At 39.5% G+C, this 26458-nt stretch overlaps 1 long non-coding RNA gene across 2 annotated transcripts in view; it reads right to left on the bottom strand.

Annotated features, from left to right (window-relative positions):
- Positions 1–26458, bottom strand: part of LOC108177469 (uncharacterized) — a 251378-nt gene that overhangs the window by 221684 nt on the left and 3236 nt on the right. For both annotated transcript variants that reach the window (XR_016233775.1, XR_016233774.1), the window contains exon 2: positions 25293–25364. This is a non-coding gene — a long non-coding RNA (uncharacterized LOC108177469). The remainder of the gene's footprint in view (positions 1–25292; positions 25365–26458) is intronic.

Raw genomic sequence — 26458 nt, 5'->3', positions numbered from 1 at the left:
CACGGCTGTACAATTTCTAGGTTTTAAAGAAATCTCCATATTGTTTTCCACAGTGATTGCACTAATTCGCATTTCCATCAACAGTTTCTAAGAGTCCCCATTCTGGGGCCAGGGCTGGGGCACAGAAGGTTAAGCTGCTATCTGCAGTGCTGGCATCCCATATGGGCACCAGCTCAAGTCCCAGCTGCTCCTCACCAGTATTTGTTGCTCTCTTTTTCACAATAGCCATTCTGACAGAGGTGAGGTGATGTCTCATTGTGGTTTCGATTTGCATTTCCCTGATGGTGAATTGTGTTGAACTTTTTTTTCATATATTTGTTGATCATTTGCATTTCTTCTTTTAAGAGCTATTAGGTCCTTTGTACATTTCTTAACTGGATTGGTTATATTTTTCTTTGTTGTTGAATTTTTTAGGCCCTTATGTAATTTAGAAATTAATCTATTGTCATGTAAGTAGCTTGCAAATATTTTTTTGCATATCTCTTCATTCTGTTGGTTATAACCTTTGATGTGCAGAAGCTTCTGAATTTGATTTGTCTAGTTTCTCTTTTGTTGGCTGTGTATTGGGGTCTTACCCAAAAAAAACTTTGCCTACACCAATGTCTTGAAGTGTTTTCCCTATGTTTTCTTCTAGCAATTTCATAGTTTCAAGTGTTACATTTAGATCTTTGATTCATCTTGAGTTGACTTTTACATATGAAGTAGGGATCTAATTTCATTCTTCTACATATGCATATGCAGTCTTGCCAACATCATTTACTTAAAAAAAACTATCCTTTCTCCAACGTATGTCCTTGATGCCTTGTAAAAAATCAGTGGGCTTCATGTACATGGATTTTTTTTTGAAGACAGAGTTACAGAAAAAGGTAGAGACAGAGAGAGGTCTTCCATCTGCTGGTTCACTCTCCAGATGGCCGCAAAGGCCAGAGCTGTGCTGATCCGAAGCCAGAAGCCAGGAGCCCCTTCCAGGTCTCCCATGTGGGTGCAGGGGCCCAAGGACTTGGGCCATCTTCCACTGCCTTCCCAGACCACAGCAGAGAGCTGGATCAGAAGTGGAGCAGCCAGGACTAGAACTGGCACCCATATGGGATACCAGCGCTTCAGGACAGAGATTTAACCCGTTGCACCACAGCGCCAGCCCCTGTACATGGAATAATACCTGGGCTCTCTATTGTACTGATCGGTGTGTCAATTTTTCCTGCCATAATAATGCTATTTTAATTATTACAGTCATTGTAGCAAACTTTGAAATCAGGTATTGTGATGTCTCCAGCTTCTTCCCCACCCCAATCTCAGGATTCCTTTAGTTACTCTGGGTCTTTTGTGGTTTCATATGAATTTTAGGATTATTTTTCTCATCCTGTAAAGAATGTTACTGGTGTTATGAGAGGAATTGCATTGAATATGTAGATTGTTTTAATCTAGTATGAACATTTTAATATTAATTCTTCCAATTAATGAATTAATATATTTCCACTTTTGTGTCCTTGATAATATTTCTTTCATCACTGTTTTGCAATTTCACTGTAGAAATCTTTCACTTCTTTGGTTAAATTTATCCCTGTTTTTCTTTTTTTTTTAGCTACTGTGAATGGGATTGCTCTCCTAGTTTCCCTTTCAGCAAGATCCTCATTAGTGTTTAAAATGTTATAGTTTTTTATATGTTGATTTTGTATCTTGTCATTGAACATGTATCAAATCCATCTTCACACATAGTTGCAATTGTTACAGGTACAAATGTTGCTTTCATTCTATTATCCAGCAAAGTTAGCCACAAAAACATAAAAGGGGATATTTGGATCAATTCCAACTCTTTTCTATTTTTTTAAAGATTTATTTATTCTATTTGAAAGGCAGAGTTAGAGAGAGGTAGAGAGATAGAGAAAGAGAGAGGTCTTCCATCTGCTGCTTCACTCCCCAGATGGCCACAACGGCCGGAGCTGTGCCGATCTGAAGCCAGGAGCCAGGAGCTTTTTCTGGGTCACCCAGGTGGGTGCAGGGGCCCAAGCACTTGTGCAATCTTCCACTGCTTTCCCAGGCCATAAAAGAGAGCTGGATTGAAAGTGGAGCAGCCAGGACTCAACTGGCGCCCATATGGGATGCTGGCACTGCAGGCAGCAGCTTTACCCACTATGCCACAGCATTGGGCCCCCAACTCTTTTCTATTAACCTATATAAAGTACACTGGCCATTCTAATGTAAAGCATGAACACTTAGACACCTATTAATTAGTCCAAAGAAGGAGTGCCTAAAATGAATGTCTGTAATTGATTAAATTATCTATTAAAGATAAGCTGTGGCTACTATATTTATGTTGTGCAAATGTGTGTGATTCATTCTTTCACTCAGAAGGTCATGTGGAAAAACTGGCACTTGCCAAGTCTTATGGGCAAGTCCTCTATAAGTCAAAGCTAAATAAGAAAATTTTCTTCTAGAACAGTATTTTGGGGAAAGTGGAATGTGTAAGTACTAGAATTAAATTGCATACTATGTATTACAGAAAGGCAAATGAGAGTACAACAGGTGGGATTAAATCATGAAGCATGACGGCCTGGGAAAGCAGTGGAAGATGGCCCAAGTCCTTGAGTCCCTGCATCCACGTGGGAGACCCAGAAGAAGCTCCTGGCTCCTGGCTTCGGATCAGTGCAGCTCTGGCCATTGTGGCCAATTGGGGAGTGAACCAGCAGATAGAAGATTCTCTCTCTCTGCCTCTCCTCTCTCCATGTAACTCTTTCAAATAAATAAATAAATATTTTTTAAAAAATCATGAAGCATGAGTCAAAATGGCCAAAGAGCATTCCTAAGCTAAATGCCAGCTAGAAATCTTGTACCTTCTCTGTGGTACTGGGAGAGTGTAGTATCCAGCCTGGTACCTAGACCTGACTCCAGTAGAGGCAGACAAAAAGTGAGGCACTGAGATGGGGAGAGGCTAGATCAGAACAGTATGTTTTCTGACCATCTAGCTCCATCTTTCCAGACTCTGTCCACTTTATTTCTTTCAAATATACATGTGTTACATAATGTTTCATTACTTAATCTTTTTATACAAATTTTTATGCTAAAAAGCTGAAAATATGGGACATGTTTTTTGCATATTGGTTAAGACAGGGCCTGGGATATCCACATCCCCTATCAGGGTCCTTGGGTTCAAGTACCGGTTCTACTTCCAATTCTAGAATCCTTCTAAAGCATACTCTGAAAGGTAGCCAATGATATTCAAGCACTTTGGTCTGTGCCACCCACAAGAAGACCTGGATTGATTTCCTGGCTCCTAGTTTCAACCTGGCCTAGCTCTGCAGTTGTAGGCATTTGGGGAATGAACCAGTGAATGGAAGATCTCTGTCTCTCTGCTTTTCACAAAGGGAAAAAAAAGGGAGGAGAGGAGGAGAGGGGAGGGGAGGGAAGAGGTGGGGAGGGGAGGGCAGAGGTGGGGGAGGGAAGATAGAGGTGGGGAGGGGAGGAGAGGGGAGAGGAGGGAGAGGAGAGGAGAGGAGAGGAGAGGAGAGGAGAGGAGAGGAGAGGAGAGGAGAGGAGAGGAGAGGAGAGGAGAGGAAGGAAATAAACGTTAATTTAAAAGAGATTCAAGCAAGGAGACGTCTTGTCCTTGGTTTTGCCATCTATCAGTGCTAGTGTCCTAGCATCTCTTCTCACCCTGTCTGGTCACCCACCTTAGGATCATGTCATTACTACATCTTCCAATTCCAAGCTCTGGTTCTGTCAGCTTCTTCCATGCCCTTCCAAAGAGTCATTCCATTCAAATTAAGCTACAAGAAATTCTGGTACTAAGGACCATTAGGCCTAGAAATATCCCAAGTATATTTCTTCTGCCTCTGGGGTATTGCCATGTATCTTGCCTGTCCTGCGGGTTGGTCATCAGGAAAGCAAGAACAACTTCCCTACCTTCAAATTACCAAAACCTAGTTGAGTCCAGCTTCTCCAATATCTAGTTCATCTAAGTTGGGAAGACAGCAGAAGACGTCTTTCACAGGAATGTATAAGAAAGATGCCTCACATGCTCGCAAGATTTGAAATCTGCAGCTTGACGGACATGAACAAAGTTGACATCTAGAGATTCAAGACCCAAGACTGCTTGAAGATAGAGGGACTTTTTTTCTTTGTACAAAGTTATTGTCGACTGTCTGAGCCACTGGTCCCAAGAAGGAGTCATTCAACAAGGAATTTTATTATAATTTATCTACCAAAATGGCACAATTTTCTAATTTTCGGAGAGAAGCAGGATAAGCTACCAGAGGCCTTTCTTCCCCTGTCTCTCTCTCTCCTTCTAAGATTTGAAAGCGTTTTTAATCCATTCTGGAAAGCTCTAAGGCTTCTTCTGACTTACAAATATCCTGTTATGCCCTGTGTCTTTTTGTATCCCCTCCAGGAATAGAAACTTAAAAGTTTGAGATTGAAAAGTTGACTTTTTAAAAAAAATGCATTCAGGGGCTGGCACTGTGGCACAACAGGTTAACACCCTAGCCTGAAGCACCAGCATCCCATATGGGCACTGGTTCTAGTCCAGGCCAAAGCCACTAGCAAACACAGATGGGGAAAAAAAAAAAAAAAAAAAAAAACCTTCAATTTTTCAAAATGTCATTCTACCATTGTGTGTACATAGAACAGCACTGGGAAGCTACACACTTGTCTCGACTATTAGCATTAATTCCCCTCAAGAGTGAAACTTGGATGAGACCTCTATTATTTTTTTTTTTTTTTTTGCTGTATCAATTTCTGCATTTGAATTGCTTTCATAAGGTGCTGGTATGACTTTTGAAAAACAACTTGTAAAATAGTGCATGTTTGGTGCTAGCTTTTAGAATAATTTGCTTGTTCTTTCCTTCTCACTGTTCCTTTGTGCTATACCTCTCTATGGTAGAGTTCAACTATGTTTAAGTTGTTGCTCACTGGTATATTTGTATGTGTCACAGAAATAGCAGAATTAACTGATTGGAACAATATGGATTAAAAATGTATGTAATTTGCATAATTTAACATATATTTGCTCCCAGGTAGAGCCACAGAGGATTCTATAACTGGAATGTTAATTTCCCACATCCTTTTGCAAATAGGAGAGGCCAACTTAAATATGCAAATTATGGAGAAGTGTTGCCCAAAGGACTAGACCCTAGGAGAACTGAAACAAAAGTTTCAATCCACTCTAATCCAATGTTCTTTCTACTTTCTGAATCTGGGCTACTTTCTTGGCTTAGTGAATCTAAGATGATGAGCAGAACTCGGTATCAGTAAATGAAGCTTTAGTTTCAAGAGCCTAATTTGCATGGGCCCTTTCCAAAATAATGGGTTGACATGGACAAATGATACTTATAAAATTTGCAAAAGCAGTATTTTTAACATTGGCTAAGGCCATGGTCTTTTTCCAATCCAACTTCCCTTCATACTACATTGCACTGGGTGGCCATGTGCCTTTGAGGGTCTCCCGAAAAGTTGATTGACTAAATTGGGAATACATGATTTCAGTACAGTCTGATATATTTATAGGTTCACAGTTACTTCCATGTTATTGTCAATTATTCCAGTGCAGGAATAGGCTCCCAAAATACAAAGTACCAACTCTCTCAGTGATCTGACAGAGGATGTAGGACCACTGTTTCCTAATGTGCTCACCTCTAACAGTATGTAGGAACAGGGGAGACATAAAGTTAAACTGTGTGGGACCTGAAGCTAATCTGTAGAAGTCTTCCAATCATAAAATGTGTAAAATTTTAACAGAAGGGGGCAGCATTGTGGCAAAGCAGGTAAAGTTGCTTCCTGCAACTTTACTCAAATTGTGTAGCATTCAGAGAGCCATAAAACCCAAATTCACCCTAATGATAAGCATAACTTTACATTTTGTATGCTTGTCTCTAGCGGCTTCATCAATGCCTGAAATTTACTGTCTTCCTATCCCATTTCTCCCTACTTCCTTTCCCTTCATCCTTGAATGCAACATATACAGAAACCATCCCAAGATAACTAATAGGATTAATAGTTCTTTTTCAATTTCCATAAAATTCAATATTTACCACTATCCTTATCAGAATATGTCCTAGATTAATTTATTCATAAAATATGTACCAAGGGCCATTCATACTCTGGGCTCCATGCTGGATCTTGGTACCGCCTTCACTAAGATCAGGTTTTGTTCAACCCCAAGTATTTGAAAAGGCTCTCCAGATAAACCCCTCCAAATGAGTTGAGGGCTTATGAGGCCAAAGTGACAATTTAATGCAGTCTGGATCTCTTTTTTGTTTTATTAATATTTACTCAAAAGGCAGAGTTACAGAGAGGCAGAGAGAGAGAGAGAGAGAGAGAGAAATGTCTTCCATCTGCTAGTTCACAACAGCTTGAGCTGGGCAGATCTGAAGCCAGGAGCCAGGAGCTTCTGGGTCTCCCACATGGGTGCAGGGGCCCAAGAACTTGGGTCATCTTCTATTGCTTTCCCAGGCCATAGCAGAAAGCTGGACTGGAAGTGGAACAGCTAGGACTCAAACCAGTGCTCATATGGGAAGCTGGCACCACAGGCAGTGGCTTTACTGGCTGCGCCACAGGGCAGGCCCCTGGATCTCTTTTCCTCAATCACATCTGGGTACCTGAGACTCCATAATTCCTCACTTAAATCCAGACTGAGTCTCCATCCCCATGAACTACTTTCCTGGTCATTCCTCCAGAGGGCTATTTTGCCTCTAGTGTTCTCACTCCTAGGGCAAAGGAGAAGTTGTTCTTTAGGGTGGGAGGGTGAGGGTTCAGGGCTCAGATGCAAAAGCTGGGTCAGCTGTACACATGTGCATGTGACCTTACAATAGTAAGAGCTGAGTAGGAAGAGAAAGAACAGACTTATGGGCTTACTAGTATTCATGGCCTGGGCCCTTCAAGTGTCAGTTACAGGCTTGCTAGGTGTAGTCTATGTTTTGATTTTTATCCCAGATGTTTGTAAATTTCTCTGTTGCAATAATATTTTAGTGCCTCTGTAATTTCTTTTATGACGCATCTGGGATAAAAGAAATGTCTAATTGTTTTGTTGATTGAGTCACTAGGTCCAAACAACTTAATTGAAGCCATTTACATGGTACCCAAAAGATGTCACTTTGCTTCTCTCAGAAATGTAAAATATGCTACAGCTGTCTGTAGTTTACACAGATATCTAGCATACCTCAAGGCACAGTGCTATGGTTTACATGTTGAATGTCCCCAAAGGCCCATATGTTAAGGGCATAGTCCCCAGAGTTTCATGCACTTTGGTGAAATAATGGAAACTTTATAATGAAGGGTCAAGTAGAAGGTCCTTAGGCCACTGGTTATGTGCCCTCAGGATGTAGTTGTTGCAGGAGTTGGCCTTAGGGCCAGTGTTGTTGCATAGTGGGTAAAGCCACTGTGACACCAGCATCCCATAAGGGTGCTGCCTTGAGTTTCAGCTACTCCACTTCCAGTCCAGTTCTTTGCTAATGAGCCTCGAAAAGGAGTGGAGGATGCTCCAAGTCCCTGGGTCACTGCATCCACATGGAAGACCCAGAAGAAGCTCCTGGCTCCTGGCTCTGGCCATTGCAGCCATCTGGGGAGTGAACCAGCAGATGGAAGACCTCTCTCTCTTGTCTCTCCCTCTCTCTCTTTGTAATTCTTTCAGATAAACAAATAAATCTTAAAAAAAAAAAAAATACTTGGCCTTACCTAGTCTCTGTTTCCTGGCTTGCTGGTGTGCTTCCCCTGCAAGTGCTCCGCCATTGGCCATGCAGTCTGCACCAAAGCCTGCCTTGTGTCATTTGGACTCAGGCCTCCAAAACTGTGAGCTAAATAAACCTCTCTCTCCTTCAAAGTAGCTTTTTTTTTCAAAGTAGCTTTTCTGAAACATTTCACTGTAGCAACAAAAAGATGACTAATACACACAACTTGAGAATCATGGCTTCTCCACTAGATTGTGAGCCCCTCTAGAAAAGGTGCCACATCTCATTCAGTATGGGCTAACAAGGAGCAGGAGGAGGCCTCGTGGAAGCAGTGAAGAGGCCCCTGTGCCAGCAGACTATTATGAATATAAGCAAGGACTTCTGGAGTCTCAATTGTATTTTCCAAAGATGATTACATTTCAAGTACCATATACTTTATTTTATTTTATTTTATTTAATAAATGTGAATTTACAAAGTGCAACTTTTGTATTGTTCTGGCTCCCCCCTCCAACCTCCCTCCCTCCCGCGGCCCTCCCCTCTCCTACTCCCTCTCCCATCCCGCCCTTCATCAAGTTTCATTTTCAATTACCTTCATATACAGAAGATCAACTTAGTATACACTAAGCAAGGATTTCAACAGGCTGCACTCACACAACTGCACAAGGTATAGGGCATTGTTCGACTAGTAGTGTTGTTTTTAAGTTTCATAGTAAAACACATTAAGGACAGAGATCCTACATGGGGGGCCTGTACCCAGTGACTCCCGTTATTGATTTAACAATTGGCACTCTTATTTATGACATCAGCAATCACCCGAGACTCTTGCCATGAGCTGTCTAGGCTATGGAAGCCCCTTGAGTTCACCAACTCTGAACTTGTTTAGTCAAGGCCATATCACAGTGGAGGTTCCTTCCTCCCTTCAGAGAAAGGCGCCTCTCTCCTTGATGGCCTGTTCCTTCTGCTGGTGTCTTGCTCACCAGGATCTTTCATTTAGATTGCTTTTTGCCACCGTGTCATGGCTTCCCATGCCTGTGAGACTCTCATGGACCTTTTCGCCAGATCCGAATGCCCCAAGGGTTGATTCTGAGGCAGGAGTGCTGTTTTGGGCATTTGCCATTCTATGAGTCTGCTGTGTGTCCTGCTTCCCCCGCAGGATCATTCTCTCCCTTTTAATTCTATCCTTCATTATTTGCTTACACTGGTCTTATTTGTGAAATCTCTTCGACACTTACCCTTTTTGATTGGTTGTGTATTTATACTTATCACTTTACCAAGTGCACTGGCATTGAAGTACCATATACTTTTATACTATCAGACCACTACCTCATTGAGACAGCAAAGTTTTATTCCCCTCCCCCTAATTGGGAGGGACTGATAAAAGTGACAGCAATGACACTTCATGAATTTCAAGACACATAAGGTGATATTGCTTCTACACTGTTAATCAAACACTTGCTCTGAGCTGCTGAGTAAACAGCCCAACTGCCCTAAAACTGCCAGGCTGTGAGGAAGCCTAAGTAGCCCTTCAGATGGACCACAGGGAGAAACCAGAAGACAGAGTCCTCAGTGGTTCAAGTCCCTTTCTGTTCCAGTTCCAGCTGTACACTGTCAGAACTCATCCCTATGAGATGTCCCAAGCCATAGCCACCCATTGGAGATCCTGCTGAATTCCTGTCCCACAGAATTACGATCATAATAAGATAACTGCTAGCACATTCAGTCATCAGTTTGGGGGAGCAGTTTAGGCAGCAATATTCATAGTAAATGGAAAACTCATTTTTCTATTGCCTTACTGTTAGCATAATATTTTGAATATTTTAGAAAATAAGAAAATATTCATTAAATTGAATTAAAAATCACTGGTACTTTGGAAAAATCTCAAAGTATATGTGACTAATCCAAACTTCAATGATGACTATAGAAAACAAAATTATATATGTGTATGCTGAAAATATGAGAATTTAAAGATATTTTTATCCTAAAGATTAGGGTATGAGTTTTTTAAGAGTTTCAATAAATCCCTTAAATTGAGTCTCTTTCCTTGATTTTTGCTGTTGTCTCCCCACAACAAAGAGCAAAAGGAAAAATCCTGAATGCCAATTTGCAAACTCACTATATAATGTAGTCACCATAGGTGTCATATATGCTGAATTATCAATACCAGCTAATTGAGGATTTTAATTAGTCAATTCAGATTAAGCAAAGTACTATATAATTGGTTAATTCCAAAGGCAGCCATCTGTTTTCAATGTGAGTATTCATATTATGACAGAGTCTAGCAGAGAGAAGAATTTGATAAGCAGAAAGTATCTTAACATTTGCAAATGGTAGATCTTGAAGGAATAAAATATAATAGACTAAATATCAGAAAAAAAGAAGTCTATGAGGGAGACAGTCAAATCATTTGCTATTTTAAGAGAATCAAACTGAATTTAACCTTAGACATCTGTTTGTGCCTAGTGTTGTTTTTCACTGGAGTGGAGGGAGGTAATTAAAATGCCATGTAGCTGCTTGCCTTGTATGCATTTCTAAGCATAATTCAAACTCTTATGAATCTGCCCTCTCAAAGAAATAGCTGATTATAGAAACAGAACAAAACCCTTTTGATCCCTCTTGTGATACAACTAGGTCATGAGAAGCAGAATTCCGAGTGTCTCTTCAGTTTTGGATGATTCCCTATGGAAAGTTTGACTTGGAGAGGTTTTCAAACAAACTGACAGAAACTAAGGCAGAATATACAGCAAAAGACTCATTGGATAAAAAAAAAAAAAAATACCAGCTTTGCAGAAGTTACCTGAATAGACTTTTGTTAATATAATTTTTTTCTGGCCTCCATTGTAATAGGGTCTTTTTCTAATGAACAGACCAAAAGAGTGCAATGATAAACATCAGATATGCACAAACCTAGATAAACTGATTGTACCACACAAAAAGCCCACAACATCTTGGATGCTTGTTAAAAAAAAAAAAAAAGTGGACATTTATAAGTTTCTCATAAACATTCACTTGTTTTCCAGTGGCTTTGTGATCTAAAATACATAAATGTATCTTTGTCTTTGAGTCAGAGCACTTTCATGTCTCTGGAATTAGTTGTGCAAAAGTTAAAACAGTTTGTGAAGAATTTAGTATTTGTAACATTCACATGTAAAATAATAAGATTATGATAAAGTTTTATATATTTTTACATATGTGTGTATATAGACCCATTTTCCCTACAAAAAGGGGGACTGGCATTGTGATGCAGGAGAGGTAAGCCGCCCCCTGAAATGCTGACATCTCTTATCAGAGTGCCCCCTTGGAGTCCTGGCTGCTGTTCTTGCAATCCAGCTTCCTCCTGGGAAGGCAGCAGAAAACGGCCCAAGTACTTGGGTTCCTGCCATGCACATGGGACATGCAGATGGAGTTCCAGGCTTCTGCTTTTGCCTTGTCCCAGCACAGGCCATTGTGGCCATTTGGGGAATGAACCAATGGAACAAAGATCTCTCTCTCTCTCTCTCTCTCTCTCTCTCTGAGATAGGACTGGCTTCAGGGCAGTGGCCTGGCTCTGTTTCTCTGCAGTTCTGTTGGTTTTGCCCTTCTCCTATGTTATCCTCAGGTTTTCTCATGGTTCCAAAATGAGTCTACCTGGAAAGTGGGTTTCATGTATTCCCACTCACATCTCTTAATCTGCCAACTGACTGAACCTCCTGGGAATCAATTTTAGCACCCTGGAGGCTGTAGCACATTCACCTGCAAAAATGTAGCAGAATGAGGGGAATGTTCTGATTTGTCACTTTACACCAATTCAGCATCCACCCTCTGACTCTGGTCAGCTCTATCCCACCAGAATCAATGGCCCCTACACAATGGTAAGGAGTGGTTCTTCAAAGGAAATCCTGACCACTGCAAGAAAGGAGGGAAAGGTGGCACGGGATCCTCGGTAGGTAATTAATGTCCATTCAGGTGGATCCTGTCAATTGTCACAGCAGTTTTTATGTTTGTAGGGCAAGAGTAAGTACAACTACAAAATAAGACTTTGGCAAGAAAATAGAATCCTTTCATTCCAAATAATGTAACCAATTTTTAAATGAAGAAATAATCCATAAATTTATCAGAAAAAGTCAAAGAATCAAATTTATGATAATTTCATTTATTTTTATTTTTCACTATTCATCTAAAAGGCAGAGCACCTGGTTCATAGCCTCAAATGCCTACAACATCTGGGGCTGGCCCAGGCCAAGGCCAGATCTGAGTCTCCCATTTGAGTGGCAGGGCTGAGCTACTTGAGTCATCACTGTTCCCTCCCACAATGTGCATTAGGAAGAAACTGGAATCACAGGACCAGCATTGTGGCACAGTAGGTAAAGCTTCCACCTACAACACCAGCACCCCATACAGGCAGTGGTTTGTGTCCCAGCTACTCTACAGCAGATCCAGGTCTCTGTTAATGACCTGAGAAAAGTGCAAAAGATGGACCAAAGGGGTTGGGCCCCTGCCACCCACGTGGGAGACCTGGATGAGGCTCCTGGCTTGGGGCCATCTGGGAAGTGGATCAATAGATGGAGTCCCCCCTGCAACCCCATAACTATGACTTAAAAATAAATAAACCTTAAAAAAAAAGCTGAAACCATAAGAGCTAAAACTCAAACTCAGGCACTTCAATAACTACTATGTTAAATGCCCACACACAAAGTAGCAAGGATTTCAACCAAGAAAAAGGTTTCATGGTAGTGCTTCTGATTCATCTGGCAAACATTCACCAAGTGCTTAAATGCTCTAGGTACTATGCTAAGTTCTAAACATTTAGGCTTCTCTTTATTATTTTTCTACACTGATTTTACCTTGGGAAAAAAATGCCATTTAAACAACCAATTAACTTCCTTTCACATTTTAAAGGTTAATCAAAGACATAAATTATAATAATTTCTGAAAGGTAAAAAGTGACTAGGGCTGAAACACCAAAGACAGTTGACATTTTTATTACTAAGTTCAGCCCAAATAGATGGACATATTATTTCTGATAGTCTAAAAACCATTATTAAAAATATTGATAAATAATATGCCTGTGATTTCTCATAGGCTTTTCAAAGTAATGGTGTTTTCCATAAAAATATTCATATTGCCTTTTTTAATAACTATGATCTAAATAAAATATTTAGACATATATATTTCCACTCAAATATATGTGTGTATATACATATATCTATATATATAAAATAGTGCTATGAAAGTCTTTTTCTAAGATTTATATATTTATTTATTTGAAAGTCAGAGTTACACAGAGAGAGAGAAATCTTCCATCTGCTGGTTCATTCCCCAAATGGCCGCAATGGCCGAGGCTGGGCCAGGCTGTAGCTAGAAGCCTGGAGCTTATTCTGGGTCTCCCACATGGATGCAAGGGCCCAAGCACCTGGTCCATTTTTCGCTGCTTTCCCATGTGCATTAGCAGGGAGCTGGACTTGAAGTAAAGCAACCAGGACTCCAACTGGCAGCCACATGGGATGCCAATACAGCAGACTGTGGCTTAATCCACTACACCACAGCACCAGCCCCCATATAAGTGTTAAATGCTGTTGCTATTAACCTTGGGGCTCAATTTTCCGCTAAAGGTCCTCAAGTGTCTTATTCACCACTTAATAGAGCAGTCAAATTGACCTCAATTTGGGATTATTTCTTCATCATATGATACTGAGCAACTCAACCTCAGATCTCAGAGTGTCACTTTGTAAGCAGTTTGCAGAATTAATCAAAAGAAAATCTTAGTATCTTAACTGAATATTTGGTAGTCTGTTAAGATGTTGCTTGGGATGCCTGCATCCCAAGTCAGAGTGCTTGGGTACCAGTCCCAGCTACACTTTTGATTCCAGCTTCCTGCTAATGTGTATCTAGAAAGGCAGAAGGTGTCATAGCTCAAATATCTGGCTCCCTGCCCCCTATATGGGAGAACTGGACTGAGTTCCAGCCTTCCTCCTAACTTCAATCTGGCCCAGCCCTGGCTGTTGCAGACATTTCAGAAATGAACCATCTGATGGAAGACATCTTTCTCTCTCTTTCTGTGTGTGTATATGTGTATACACACACCTTTCGAATAAATAAAAATAGCAAAATTTAAAACTTAGATTGAAGAAGCACATACCACTCACAAAATTCTAATAAAGAACAGTTTCATTTCATACATTAATAAAAAAAAAAACTAGCAGAATGTACCCAGAACCAGCCAACTACCAAGCTGAATTTGTACCAACAGAAAATATATGTCTAGCTTCTCCTTCCCACTTTTCATATTTCTATACTGCCCCCACACAGCCAACCATGGTTCAGATGATCATTTTTACTAAGCACTTCACCTCCCACAAAGCAATAGTGTGCAAGATTTATATAATTAATGTTTGTGAGGAGTTATTAGAGCCTTCTCTGAAAGATGCCTTTGAAGAGGAAAGGATTGTTGATACTGTGATGTCCTGGATTTCTTATCCTTATCAAGACAGTTTCTGTGAGGAAAAGCTACAGAAATGATAGATGGGCCCACTTTTATTCAGCACAGTTACAGGTGGCAAAACACTGCTGCAGGACTCTGGCAAGAATGTGTCCCAGGGCAACCTTGCTGTATAAACACGTATCCTGTCACTCACCAAGAATGCAAGTACAGTGCTTTATAGACCAGGGATAATGTTAATTCTACCCTGCTTACCATGTGCTTTGTACTAGAAAAGTTCAAGGTGCTGTGCAAGCACCATAATTTAACAAAGTGCAAAATGAAAGCTACACATAGGAAAATTGAGGCATTATGAAAAATTAAGACATTACCTTTACTGAGCCATTAATCTAGGCAGGGTTAACACTCAGTGGTACGCACTCTTTTCTCTAAACAGATTACTTTTGCTGTCACTTAGGAAGGAAGGAAATGAAATTATCTTCATTGAGTGTATACGATAATCAGACAGATGCTGCTAGGACTTCCACATTTAACTTACTTGATCTCTAAAACAACTCAGAGAAGTACATTTTTCAATTGATGAAACTAAGACTTTGGGAGGAAAATTAAAATGGGTTAGATAACACAGGCTACTAGTGACAGAGTCAAGAATTTAACCCAGGGGCTGGCTTTGTGGCACAATGGACTAAGTGGCTACCTGCAGCACCAGCATCCAATATGGGCACCAGTTCATGTTCTGGCTGCTCCACTTCTGACCCAGCTTCCTGCTGATGGCCTGGGGAAAGCAGAGGAAGATGGCCCAAGTGTTTGGTCCCCTGTCACCCACTTAGGAGACCCATATGAAGTTACTGGCTTCTGGCTTCTACCTTGTCCAGCGCTGGCCACTGTGGCCATTTGGGAAATAAACCAGCATATAGAAGATTCATTCTCTCTCTCTCTTTCTGTGTGTGTGTGGGTGTGTGTCTCCCTCTCTCTCTGTATTTCTACCTTACAAATAAATACATCTTAAAAAGAAGGAAAATACTAACCCAGCTCTGCACAGTTCCAAAGCCAATGCTCTTTATACCATACATATAAATCAGAACAAAACCCAATCCAACAGTTTCTTTATTCTAACAATTTATCCTTAACTTTGCAAAGAAGAAACATAACTTTTCTAAATAAATTATTTGTGGAGTACCTCTGAAGCTATCTCCTACCATACCAGATTTCATTTCTCTTTTCCATCCCTCAGTTGTGGCCTACCATATACAATTTAGCATTTGGTTGTTTACAAGAAGTCTCCATTTAAAATTGTACCTTATTTACCCCCACCTAGTGTCAATCACACACACAAACCACCTCCACCTTCTACCATCGCAGGATATTTACTATGGTAGGAATTAGAAAAAAGGAGTAAAACCAATGAATTCATCAGTGACTACAGAGAATATATCTGAGAAAAAAAAAAAAAAACAGTAATGATATAAGATAGCTTGTATGGCCAATTAACCCAAGAAGCTGACCCTCAATTTAAAAATATGTTACTCACATGTATTCTGAAATTTGAAAGAGGCTTCGTTATACCATTAGAATTCTAAAAATAACAAATTGCTCAAGTTCACAAATATATTTTTACTAAAATACAGTTTCCAACGAGAGCACTAAGAGGTATTAATATTCACAATTTAAGGACAATGACTTCACATTGTTTCCTCCCAACCTCCACGAGATCAGCTGCACTGAGAGAATTTTCATTTTTATTAGGACAATCAAGGTAGACATAGATAATTTTAAAACATTGGGCTATTTAAGGGGAAGAGTTTCATGCATCAAGGTATAATGCTGGGGTTGAGCCAGGATAAAAGCACTCATCACTAGTAGCCTGGGGACCCAGCATTAATAGAATGTAAGATAAAAAAAAAAAAAAAGAATAGGAGAGGATTTTAGAGAAAATTCAAGTATTTGAGGGAATTTTGCCAAAATGATTCTGAAGTTCTTCTAGAAGTATAAATGTAATATATATTATTATATGGGTAAATAAAATGTGGTGTATACATACAGTCAATGGGATATTATTTAATAAAAAGGAATGAAGTTCCAACACATCACCAGTGAATGCTGAAAACATAATGCTAAATGAAATAAATCAGATATCAGAAGAACAAACATTGTATGATTTTGCTTCTATGAAATATCCACAATAGGGAAATTCACAGGGACAGAAAGTATATTACACAATAGCCAAGATATGGAATTAAGCTAGGTGTCCATCAATGGATGAATAAAGAAAATATGCTATATAAATACAGTGGAATATAATTTATCCATAAAAAGAATGAGATCCTGATATCTGCAGCTAAATGGATGGAACCAGAAGAAATTATGTTAAGTGAAATAAACAAAGACAAATATTACATGTTCTCTGTCATTTGTGGGCGTTAACTATACATATGCATATATTATATGTCTATATATAAATTAGGATGCATATCTTAATTTAAAATAGCTACTCTCCAGAGATTTGGATGGGTTGGTAAGGGGTTGGGGGAGGTTTGAAAACAGATACCAGAACATGGTGAGGTGAAGGTAATGGGTTCCAGTGCTCTAAATCACAGTGGGGTGACTACATTTAAAATTAGTATTACATTCTATGTGAAGAACAGGAAGAAAGGCTCTGGTAGAGCCCAAACACACAAAAAAATTAAGTAAATGGAAAGCCTGATTGCCTGGAAGAATAAGTTTACGATGTATATACGTGGTGAAAAACTTCACTGTATACCATAAAAATGTACAAATATTAAGTGTTAACCCAAAATTTTAAAAATAAGTAAATAGGGGCCAGCACTGTGGCATTGCAAGTAAAGCCCCCGGATTGTGACTCCAGCATCCCATATGGGCACTGGTTCCAGTCCCAACTGCTCCGTTTCTGATCCAGCTCCCTGTTAATGTGCCTGGGAAAGCAACAGAAGATGCCCCACATCCTTGGGACCCTGTACCCACGGGAGAGACCCTAAAGAAACTCCTGGTTCCTGGCTTCAGCCTAGCTTTGGCCATTTGTGAAATGAACCAGCAAATGGAAAACCCCTGTGTGTGTGTGTGTGTGTGTGTGTGTGCGTGTCTCCCTCTCTCTTTCTATAACTCTGCCCTTCAAATAAATAAATCTTTAAAAATTTTTTATATGTTTCAAAGTTATGACAATTAGGAATGGACATTGTGCCATAGTGGGTTAAGCCACCAAATGGGACACCTACATCCCATATCAGAGTGCCTAGGCTGAGAGTCCTGCCTCAGCTTCCAATCTGGCTTCATGCTAACATGCACCCTAGGAGGCAGCAGAGGGTGGCTCAAGTACTTGAATCCTTGCCAACCATGTGGGAGACCCAGGCTTTGGCTTGGCCAAACCCCCAGCTGTTGCAGGCACTTGTGGAGTGTATCTCTTTCTTTCTCTGTCACTTTGTCTTTCAAATAAATAAACATAAATAAAATAGAAGTATAACAATTAACATAGTGAGCTACACAAATACAGAGGAAAAAAAGAATCAAACAAAAGGCCAGTAAGATCTAAACATGTGGAATTTGTATTAAAAAAGCAAGCATTTCAGTGAGTGAAAAATAATGCATGAACAGCAACAAGTAATTCTGAGACAATCTGATGAGTCAGTTGAAGGAGCAGTTGCTGCCTGATGTCAGGATTCTGCCTGCATCAAGTACCAATTATTCTCCAGGGCAAAGCATGCTACCTGCTATATTGCTGGCATATAGTTAATGGTTTGTTGAATGAATGGACTAAAATTCACTCTCATAAACAAAATATGCCTAAATAAATTGTGTATTGAATACAGTTTTAAAAAGAAATCTATTTATTTGAAAGGCAGACCAGAACAAGATCTTTCACGTGCTAATTCACACCCCAAAAGTTCACAGCAGCCTAGGTTCAAAGAGGCTGAGACCAAGAGCCCAGAACTCAATCCAGATCTCCCACATGAGTGACAAGGATTCACATATTTGAGTCATCACCTGGTGCCTCTCAGTGTACATTTGCAGGAAACTAGAATTCAAAGCAGAGACAGGACTCAAACCCAGGCACTCCAATGATAAGGGACACAGGCCTGCTAAGGGACGACTTAACCACTATGCCAAACACCTGCCCCAGATGGAATAAAACTTTTTAAGCAGAAAAAAATTCAAAAATTGACAAACTTATAAAGTAAAAAAGTAAAACTTTTACATGTGCATGTCAAAAACTGCATAAAGTGGGGCAGGCACTGTGGTGCAACAGGTTGAAGCCCTGGCCTGCAACACTGGCATTCCATATGGATGCTGGTTCAAGTCCTGCCTGCTCCACTTCTGATCCAGCTCCCTGCTAATGTGCCTGGGAAAGCAGCAGAAGATGGCCCAAGCCCTTGGGCCCCTGCACCCACGTGGGAGACCCGGAAGAAACACCTGGCTCCTGGCATGGATTCCAGCTTAGCTCCAGCCCTTGCAGCCATTTGGGGAGTGAACCAGTGGATGGAAGTTATCTCTCCTCTCTCTGTAACTCTTTCAAATAAATAAAATAAAATCTGAAAAAAACTGCATAAAGTTTAAAAGAAAATTACAAACTGAAATAAATATATTTATAATATATGAAACAAATTATTTGCTTTAAAATAAGCACTTACAGGCCGGCGCCGCGGCTCACTAGGCTAATCCTCCGCCTAGCGGCGCCGGCACACCGGGTTCTAGTCCCGGTTGGGGCGCCGGATTCTGTCCCGGTTGCCCCTCTTCCAGGCCAGCCCTCTGCTGTGGCCCGGGAGTGCAGTGGAGGATGGCCCAGGTGCTTGGGCCCTGCACCCCATGGGAGACCAGGAAAAGCACCTGGCTCCTGGCTCCTGCCATCGGATCAGCGCGGTGCGCCGGCCACATCGCGCTGGCCGCGGCGGCCATTGGAGGGTGAACCAACGGCAAAAGGAAGACCTTTCTCTCTGTCTCTCTCTCTCACTGTCCACTCTGCCTGTCAAAAAAAAATAAATAAATAAATTAAAAAAAAAAAAAATAAGCACTTACAATTCAATAGTAAAAAAATCACTTGAAGAGAAAAATTAATTGTATCAATAGCTAAATATTACAAATAGCCAATGATTATAAGAAATTTCTAACACCATTGATAATAAAAACTAAAATTAAAATGAATAGTATTTCACCTGTAAGATCAGCAATTATCAAACAGTACAGGTTGGTGGTGATAATTCAGGGAAGTGAGTACTCTCAGGTGTTGCTGGCAGAGATAGAAACTGGTCAAATGTTTGTGAAAGGTAATCTGCAGAAAATATCAAAAGTGTTTGGCCGGCGCCACGGCTCAATAGGCTACTCCTCCACCTTGCGGCGCCGGCACACTGGGTTCTAGTCCTGGTCGGGGCACCAGATTCTGTCCCGGTTGCCCCTCTTCCAGGCCAGCTCTCTACCATGGCCTGGGAAGGCAGTGGAGGATGGCCCAAGTGCTTGGGCCCTGCACCCGATGGAAGACCAGGAGGAAGCACCTGGCTCCTGCCATCGGATCAGCGCGGTGCACAGGCCGCAGCGCGCCAGCCGTGGCGGCCATTGGAGGGTGAACCAATGGCAAAAGGAAAACCTGTCTCTCTCTCTCACTATCCACTCTGCCTGTCAAAAAAAAAAAAAGTGTTTAAAATGGGAATATCATTTGGTCACCTCATTTCTAATAACTTAGATGAAAAATAATTAAAACATTCACTTTTTTACCTAAATCATTATTTCAGCATTCTCCATAATATAAAAATGTAAACATTTAAATGTTCAATATTAAGGAATAAGTAAGTAAATTTATGACATGGTTATACCAAAGTTAAATAAAAAATTGTTTTATGGAATAATAATTAATGAAATGTGGGTATGTTCACAACTTTTTTTACTTTATATAGTTTTAACAGACATATTAAAGTTGTGTGTATTTATGGGATACCATGTGATGTTTATTATATGAACACACTGTGTAGTATACAATCAGGTTCAATGTATTTATCCTTTCAAGCATTTAACATTTCTCTATAGTGAACCATGATATGTATTTCATTTTTAAAAGTAGGTTACAACACAGTATTAGGCAAAATGATCTTACAAAACATATTTATATATATCCTAAAATTGTACTTATGAAATGAATGGTTTGTATACCTTAAAAATAAAGATTTAAATATATATATATATATCTTATACAAACATCTTGTATAAACCTAAAAACTCGGAGGAAAACCATCAAAAGGATTTGTGGTGATTGTCTCTAGTTGACATGTTTAAATGGTAATTTCAATGTTCTTACTACTAATAAAGTTTACCAATTTTTCTGCAATGAAAAGGTATTGATTCCATAATATCAAAGCAATAAAAGATGATTTACATTTTCACAAGGAAACAAAAAATAACAGGGAACTTGGTCCCCATTTTTGGAGCAAGGATCAATGGGCTCTATGTATGTCTTTGCATGTGTCAATCATATTACTAAGCAGTTGACATGCCTGCTTTTATTTGATCCTCATCCTGTAGTAGGTATCACTAACTTCAAGTTGGAACATAATTCCAAAGCTTATGTTCTTAATCACATGCTTCCTTGAGCCGTATTGTGGAGTAGTCAGCTGAGGGTGGACTCAGAAACTAATTTATCACATGGTTTCTGTGGGAAAACATTTTGGCCCTCTAAACAGTATGGTCTTCAGAAACAACTTTTTCTTAAACTATGCATCATTTCTACCTGTTTGCCCTGTTTGTGTATCACATGCATTGTTCTTGGAAGTAATGTCTAGCAATGGATAGGAGCACTGGCCTAGAAAGAGATTCCCTGAGGCCAACCAGATTATATTACCCATAAAACCCTGAGTAGGCTGGCGCCGTGGCTCACTTGGCTAATCCTCCACCTGCGGCTCTGGCACTTCGGGTTCTAGTCCTGGTTGGGGCGCCTGATTCAGTCCCGATTGCTCCAGTCCAGCTCTCTGCTGTGCCCTGGGAAGGCAGTGGAGGATGGCCCAAGTGCTTGGGTGCTGCACCCACATGGGAGACCAGGAGGAAGCACCTGCTCCTGGCTTTGGATTGGCGCAGCGCGCAGGCCATAGTGACCATTTTGGGGGTGAACCAACGGAAGGAAGACCTTTCTCTCTGCCTCTCTCTCTCTCACTGTCTAACTGCCTGTCAAAAAAAAAAAAAAAAAAAAAACAACAAAACCCTGAGTAGTTACTTAATTTCACTGGGTCTGATTCCTCACTAGTAAAATAAAGATTATTACTGTACCTACCTAAAAGAGTTAAATGAGGATTAAATAAACTAATCCACATAGTGCTTTATGGATTTACAAAAGTGTAAGACACATAGCAAGCACTGGATAAATGGTTGCTACTATGATGGTTATTAATATATTCCCTGAATAATAAATTCGCAAAGAGTAGGAATAACTTGTTCCATTGCTTCTGAATTCCTTGGAGAGCTCACTAGATGATTGATTAATCGATGCATTAAAGCTGGAAGTAATTTCTGATGAAAAGTTACCAACACTGCAAATTATCCTCTCTGATTTGACAAGAGTGCTCCCTCATTCACTTTTATTTAGTGATCAGAACATTGTTTTTATCTTATCTGCAATGGGTTGACGAGAAGGAAATCCATTATTTTAAGGCTATCTTGCATTTTCTTATTAAGTATCACCATTACTTACTGACTGAATATTTAATATTTAAATGCAAGCTACTTTCATTTCAACAAAGCCTTTCAGGGAAAGATGTAACTCTATGCCTCCAAAACTAGTTAAATGATGCCTGAGTTGTAAAATCCTTGAATGTTTATTTATGGCACCTTGTAGAAAGGAAATCTAACCTATTTCTCTCTCTCAGCAAGAAAGTAGCAGGAAAGAATCATGGCTCAATCTTTCACTGAAAGTATTTAATCTGAATAAATCCCAAGATAGCTAGCAGTGTTCCTCTACTGTGTAGTACTTTGAAGTCACTGAAGCTGAAAATCTCACTTTAGAAAGTTCCCTTAATCATTGAGAGTATAACTGTGTTCTGATTTTAATTACGGCATGGCAGATTTTAAAACAAATCTGTAAATACTGATGTGCAAGTCCTTGCATAATCATGTGAAAACTGCACAGAGCAGGCAGTAAACATGTTTTTTCATATAAATCAGGGCGTATTAAGTAAAGCCAAGGAACCCAATTTAAAGCAATGAGCTCCCCCAGGGCTGAGCCCACAGTGCCACCTGAAGATGCTCTTCTAATAGCTAAACGGCTTACACTGAGAAACAAAGGACATCAGAAATTCCATTGCCCAAGAAAAACTGTCCTGGAATTTTTCTGCTGCTGTAATGTTTTCAATTCGAGTTAGTGACAACAACTAGAATAAGGAAGAAACTTGACTAGCTTGAACAAGCGTAGCTAATGAATTATAGCTCTGTACATGTCACTTCTCTAAAAACTTCTGGTGGCTCTCAAATGACTTCAAGAAGACATCCAGATCAGACCTTCAGCTCCTCCAGCATCTGCCTGCAGCCAAACTCATTTCGCCAAGACAGCTCTCTCCCCTCTACCTACCTTCCCTATGTTTCCCTCACTCCAGCCAGGAATCCCTCATCTTTTCCGATGAGTCACTTGCACTCTTTAGCCCCTGAGTTTCTTTAAAATTTAATTTAAATTGCAATGATTCTATGCACCATTTAAACCTCTGCTCAGTTGTCATTAGTACTTCACAATAGATAAGGCATTAGACATCCTCTTCACAGAATCTTTAAGAGTATATAAAGACATTCCAGTGACAAGACAAAAATTCTTGGGCCACCCCACCTGTCCAACAGGATCACTGTCTCTAATTTTGTGCAAAAAATGGAGCTGCCACTGCTGAAATTTTCCTTCAAAAACTTGTCTTTTCTCCCTTGGTGCCCAAAGCAGGCAGTTTTATGTTTTACATTGACCATGATCTAATTGGTCATTGATGTTTAGACTCCCATATTACCTACTCTGCTATTTCCTAAAAGCAGGACTTGAATCTTGTTCTCCACCTACCACCTACAATGCTGAGCAGGGAACATTGCTCAGAGTAGGTGTTCAGTATTTCAGTGGCTTGGAAATGTGAACAAATGAATTAAGAGAGGCACCGTTTGCAAAAATCAAGTGATGGGTAATGAAAGTTAGTCTGGTTACTGTCCATGATATCTGTCCATAGTCTTCTTGGTTTCATTTTTAAGACATGTTCCCCGCTACTGTACTATCTACATTTTTTAACAAGAACATGTTTCACTGTTAAAATTAAAATATGAACACATTTCTCAGTTCACACCCCAAAACGTAAATAAATAAAACTTTTCAATTTTAAATTTTGCTCAAACTTTTACCGCATCCAGACTCTATGCAAACAACATATGAATATTTAGCAATATTTCATGGGTTCAAACAAAGAAAATATGACTCTTCAAGTGTTCCACCCAAATACCACAGAATTGCCCTCCCACCTTTTAACATCTGATTCTCATGATACTGAGAGGTCCCAACTATCAAAGTCTGTTTTTCTAAGGGTCTATCCTTTAAAATCTGCATAAAGAAACTTAGATAATAGAATAGTCAAAAGGCATTTCAGTATCTAAAATAAAAAGAACTGAACTACAGCAAAGTTGATTTTCAAATCAGAGAAAATATTCAAAGTACATAAAACAAATTCTATTTTGCAAAACAGTGGTTTAATTATAGAATGCAGCATTCATCTCTCCAATTTGAGCTATTCAAGACATTACCATTGCATTTCATATAGTAACAACCTAAGTCATATCAAATGTAAAACCTTTAATTATTTTGTACTTTGTATATCTAATTATATATAGCTACTTCTATTTCTAGACAAATATATATATACCCATATACATCATTTATGTTTGTATTCTATTTCCTATTCATATTTCATCTTCTCTTTTCAGACTTTTTACATATTGTTGTTGACACAGTTTCCTAGCAAAATCCTGATAGCTAGCCTTGACAAGTAAGTAATACAGTGTTGTGAGTTTTGATTCATGATTCAATAATGCCCTAGGTTCCTCAAATTAAAAGAACTATGGAAATGCACAGTGCCCTTTATTAGATACTCAAGGCACAGTACATTGCCCTCTTCTGAGCAGCAGTTGAGCATGAATCTCTGCTTCCAAAGAGATTGCCCTGCCCCAGTGAATACCACAATTCAACAGGCTGTTATTGTCTTTAAGTATATGTTTCATAGAAATGCAATGAGCTATTACTCAAGACCAAAATCTACCTCTAAAAAATTTTAGTCGGGTAATCACAATACATTATTATATTATTAAATCATTTTGAAGGCTAAATCAAGGAAAAAAGCAATTCTCTGTGCTTTGCCTTTTAACCAACAGATACCAAGAACTACTCAAATTCTTACCTGATAGAACCAATCCAGCTGTCTAGGAGGAAAAAATAATGCTTGCTGTTTCTCGATGTTTCTTATAAAGTATGTATTTCAAATAGTTTTGCAAAAACATTAAAGTCCAAAAATAGCCTGCATTTATTTCCATAGTGAATCTAAAATTAGAAATGTTTTATTTCCGATCTATGAAGTTTTTTTTTCCAGATAGTCACCTCCAATTTAAAAATAATCGGATGACAGCATTAATGTGTACACAGCTAATCAAAAATGTTCTAATAAAAGGGTTCAGAAAAGATAGATGCTTATTTGCATTCTGGTGGCAAATTCATTTAGCCTTCAAAACTTCCAATGCACTTGATAGTTTACAAATACTAAGAACCTCTCTTTTTCTTTCATTTTCACCAACTAATGCCAACCAAGTAGACCTGGGAATATTTGATTTTTAATTGTTTTTTGAAACTGAAAACAGAAACTGTGCCACAGAGAATCCACACTTTTGGAAATTTATGAGCCACTGGCTCTAGTATTGTAAATTAATTAATCTTCACAGCTTAGTAGATGGCTTATTTAACTCTTAGGAGATACACTAACATCTTCATTTATGGCTTATTCAACTCCTAGGAGATAAAATAGTATCCTCGTTTATGCATCCTATCATAATTAATAGAGATATTGGAAGGGAAATTTGGATAAAAATTGTTTTAAATAATTAAAATAAAAATTGAAGAGGCTGTGAGTAAGGCAGTTATGGAGTTCTTTCAAAATTCAGGGACTGGGTAGAATTTTTCTTTGGTGAAAAACAATGTGTTTCCTCTTATAAAAATTAGAAAACTCACCATGTTTCTCTTCTGATCTTCATCTTTTCATGATCTTTGATTTCCATTTTATTACTGTAGCATATCAAAATTCTGCGTATATAGAAAGAAGCAGAAAGCTCATTAATTTTAGTAAGAAATTAATCTTATTTATTATATACCCACTATGTACCTAGCATTTGGTTAGAGGTTGAAAACAGTTAAAAGAACCATTTTCATGGCATATGTGAATATATTTCACTGACACCTTAAGAGAGGAGGAAAAAAAATCTGCCAAACCAACTTCAAGGAAACAGAAATGTAAAAGAATTCCCTTAAAAGAAATGCCTTCCAACATCAATTTGACCAGCACAAAGAGTTAACACAGATAGTATTGTTATCTTGTGACTGGGGCATGGAAAACAGACAGCTTGGTATACAACCCTCCTCTCCTCAAGGGTCCTACCATAAAACCAGTGTTCATCCCTGGGCATGTGCTAAGCGCTAACAACATCCTGAAATGAAAGCTTATAAATAAATTGTTCCCTAACAACAGAGATCAATGTAAACATTCTAACTTCCAGGAAACAGAGATTGGGTACATTAAGATTTCTGACCATGAAGTCCCTGATACAAGGTTCAATAAGTAGCGCCTACTGGCACAAGCCAAGAAACAGGATGCACTTTTTGTGGCTGACCAGGCAAGAGCAATTGTTAAGGGTAAACCAGCTCCCTTTTAGAGATGACTTCAAGGTTGGTGGGCCTAAGCTTGCCCTTGCTTTTGGCTTTGTTTTGCTTTACTGGCTTGCAAATATGTGTCACACAGTGACCCGAAGTTGGCCTGCCTGCTGCCAGCCTGATGTTGGGAAAGGTATTGAAATTTACAAGGATCTTGCCCTTGGCCCCTACTCCCAGGGTGCAGCATTCTCACATTTTAAGGCGTTACCAGCTCCACAATAGCCTTGTAGTCCGGGAAGGCAGCCCAACAAGGCTGCCTGCAGATACACACGTGCTTGTCACCTGCCCTTGCAATTGCAAATAGACTAGCACTTCTCCAGGCAGCCTGGTTGTTTTCCCTTTGCAAGAGAAAACCGTGTAAATAATTATAAGATTTCAGAAGGGGCAAAATACTGGACTTCTCAGTTTGAATGATCGACGTGTAGGCTTCTCAGACTAACATAAAGGTCTCCAAATCACAAAGCTGCCCT

The sequence above is a fragment of the Oryctolagus cuniculus genome, chromosome 5 (assembly GCF_051225735.1).
Source record: "Oryctolagus cuniculus isolate XC-2025 breed Fujian yellow rabbit chromosome 5, ASM5122573v1, whole genome shotgun sequence".
Lineage (NCBI taxonomy): Eukaryota > Metazoa > Chordata > Mammalia > Lagomorpha > Leporidae > Oryctolagus > Oryctolagus cuniculus.
Note: the sequence above shows the minus strand (reverse complement) of the source record. Positions and strands in the feature narration are given on the sequence as shown.